Source organism: Corvus brachyrhynchos, unplaced genomic scaffold (assembly GCF_000691975.1).
Source record: "Corvus brachyrhynchos isolate BGI_N302 unplaced genomic scaffold, ASM69197v1 scaffold479, whole genome shotgun sequence".
In the NCBI taxonomy this organism is placed as follows: Eukaryota; Metazoa; Chordata; class Aves; order Passeriformes; family Corvidae; genus Corvus; species Corvus brachyrhynchos.
The window spans coordinates 792,504-795,867 of NW_008240089.1; the positions used below are offsets into that span (position 1 = coordinate 792,504).

Consider the following 3,364-nt stretch of genomic DNA (forward strand, 5'->3'; position numbering starts at 1 on the left):
AAGGTGCCCCTGTCTGTGTCATTCCAGGGCCAGGGAATGGTCACAGGCAGTCTTCCCTTGCTGCCCAGACAGCCCTGGGCTGTGTGAAACACACTGAGGGGCCTGGGAGCTGCTCTGGCCAAAGCAGAACTGAAGGGCTGCCTAGGTTTGTATTGGTGGATGTTTGGAAGCTGCACAAACAGAATAAGGATTAAAAGTACCAAGGGACAGAATTTCTGTCATTAAAGTGTCACTGCTAGAGAGGCAGCAAACGGAGAGCCTGAAGTGAGATGTCTCAGGTGATGCTGCAGGTGGCTGAGCCCAGGGGAGAGGACAAAAACCTCAGGCACTGTGGAAATCCAGCCGGGGAAAGCTTTTGAAATCTGAATTGAGCTGCTGGTTGGAGACCATCATCAAGGTCTTGGTGGACCTGGCAGTGCTGGGTTAATGGTTGAGCCCGATGTTCTTTAAGGTTTTTTCCAACCTTCATGATTCTGTGGTGGCTGAGATGTCCCTGTCCATTGGACACTGGGGAACACAAAAGGCTCTTTTATCCAATTCTTGGTGCTGGGATTTATAAACCAAGCCAATAATGAGGTACAAAGGGCTTTGTCTGCAGGAACCAGGAGGGAAAGTGACCCCAGACCCAAACTCAGAGGCTTTATTTGCTGTTGTGGTTGGGAAGGGATCTCAGTGTGCCCCGGGAAGGGCTGTGTTACAACAAGGGCGGAGATACAAAGCTCCCACTCCACCCCTGTGCCCACCCAGCACCCAACAGACATGGCCACAGGCAGGCTTTCAAAGATGCACAGTGAAGGGTTGATCCCAAGCACACTGAATTCATGGGAATGCTCTCCATGGCTCCAACAGGTGTCTGAGGGTGTTTCTGGAGTTACTCATCCCCCCACTCCTTTAACTTCTCCATTCCACTGCTCTCTCTGCTCTGAGCATCTGTTTGTCCCAGCATCATTTGTGTTGTCCCACCTTTTGTGAGGAGACTGTGTTTGGAGTGTGTCTGGGGTTGCTTTGGACTGGAGATCGTGGGGGCAGAAGGTCCTTCCCATCCCTAACCTAACTACAAGAGACTCCTGGCTCCGAGTTTCTCCCAGAGAAATGAGCAGAAAAATGAGCAGAAAAACAATGGCAGTTCTCAGCTGTGGCTTTGGTTGTAGCAGCCTTGATCCCCAAAGCCTTGGGATGGCAGGCATGGCTCCCCAGGGAGGAGGACCTGTCTCCCAGGGATGAAGACTCCATTGTCTGTGAGGGGAACAGACTCACTTTGAGTCTTCTCTGCTGTGAAACGAAAATCTGATGCGTACATGCTAAAATTATCCTGGGCATATTTCATGCTAGCCTGAACAAATATTTATAAGTTCTACAGCAAACATTAATTTAAAATGTAATTTCTAAGAGCAAATGACAGTTACCCAAAAGAGTACAATTTCAAAATTTCACTCATAGATACCTCCTTGTGCTGCTGAGTGACAGTTTTATTAACTGAGGGTCTTTTCAATCACATCACTCTGTCTAGTTTGGCAATATTGACTCTCATAGTCCAGTTTCAATATGCCCAGAAATGAAAGGAATTGAGGAAGTCAGAGGTTTGGCTGCTCAAGAAAAGCCCTGCTGCCTTTACAATGCCAGCACAGAGGTCCTCGTGTGTTGTGGGACATTGTGGCACTGCAGACTCGGCCAAGGCATCCAAAGGGATCCTTTGGTTTATTCCAACAGCACTCCAGCAAAGGAGCATTGTGATCCTGTTGGAAACGTGCCTCCCCTTGCCCTTGGGCTCTAACTTTGCAACTTTGCCTTCTTTTAGCTTCTCTTCCTTTCTCCATCTGAATCTACAAGCAGCAAGAAACCCAAGTGCCTGGGAAGGTGATGGGACCGTGGAGTCTCCTGGATTTGTTCTCAGCGTGGATTTCAATGTGTGGAACCCCCGAGGAGTGTGAGACTCTGGGAGCTCAGATCCCTCCTGGCAGAGTCAGGCTGATGTGAAGAGGACAAGGCACACCTCACAGCCATGGGCAGGAGATGAGTGACTGGGATGAGCTCTCAGAGGGGGTTTAGACCCCTGGCTCGGAGTTTGGGGGATGGCAGGGGATGTGCAAGGCCTGTGGTGCAGCACTAAGTGGTGAGAGGGTTCAGAGGGCTTCACCTGCAGGTCCACCCCAGGTCACAGGTGAAGGGTGGCATCAGTGGGTGCTAAAAGTGGAATTTCACTTCTGGGCATCAGCAGGAGCAGGAACTGGAGGTGGATCTCTTGGACAATGGCCTTTAAAGGGGTTTCAAGTCCTAAAACAAGCTGGGTTTGTTGGTTTGAAGACCTAAATTTTGGTCTTAAAGTCTAAAGTGGAGGTAAAATAGGACATTAGTACTCTGATGGCTCTAGTCATCAGTCCTAAAGTAAATAATTACAGAAAATCTGTAAAGAGCTGAGGAAATCCTTCCTCAAAGCTGATGAACTGTCTGACTCCTTCCACCTTAAACTACTGAAATCCTGAGTGTTTCTGGGGGCTCTGTTTGCTGCTAACCTGTGACAGGTAACTTTAACATTCCCTCTGAACTTCCCTATTCCTCATTTTTCTCGGCCAAACCTCTCTCCTGGATCCTTGTGTTCCCTCTGGCTCTTGCAGGCTTTGCTCCTCTGCTGTTCCTGGCTCTTCACCTCTGGTGGGGATGCTGTGAGTTGGTGCCTCCTGGGCTCACCCAGGTTCTACCTGGACAGAGCCATCCTGTGATAACACCAGAGCAGGGCGGCCTCAGGAGGGTTCTTGGGGGGTGTTCCTCCCTTTGGACAGGGACACTGTTGTGTGTTCCCATGGATCTTCTCCCTGTTCTCCACACCAGTGGCCATCCCACACCCCACATTCCTCACCCCCCAGTTTGCCCCAGCACAGCTTCAGTGCCACGTCCCAGTGAGCCCAGAGCAGGGTGGGGCCAAGGCTGCCTTTCACCTGTGCCTGCCTGCAGATGATGTGTGGAGTTCTCAGTGCCCACAGGGAAAAGCACCCACAGCTGTAGGGAGCTGAGCACCAGGATGCAGCTTCTACTTTATGGTTTCTTCCCGAAGTTTTCCTTTGCCAAAGATGTGGCTGGAAAGCAGAGGGAAGTCAGGCTTTAAAGGAAGGTCTGGTGGCTGTTGAGGTGATGGCAATAAAAACCTCTGAGTTTAGCAAAACCCTTTGCCACTGCTTTTACTGTTTTAGCAATAACTTTATGGCTCTTTTTTTCTGTAAATAGCCTTTACCTCACTCCATTTATTTACAAACTGTTCTAAGCTGATGACATAGAATTCCTCCACTTGGGATATTTTTTCTTTTCCAGTGATGGTAGAAATTCTTTTCAGCCAATTTCCTGCAATATCCCAGTCTTGTAGCCAAGA

General features: G+C 49.4%; 1 long non-coding RNA gene across 1 annotated transcript in view; it reads left to right on the top strand.

Moving 5' to 3' along the window:
- The window catches only part of LOC108449210, a 4,945-nt gene extending 1,785 nt beyond the window's left edge, over positions 1-3,160 (top strand). The window contains exon 2 of the long non-coding RNA XR_001865335.1: positions 1,799-3,160. This is a non-coding gene — a long non-coding RNA (uncharacterized LOC108449210). The remainder of the gene's footprint in view (positions 1-1,798) is intronic.
- Positions 3,161-3,364: the final 204 nt, after the last annotated feature.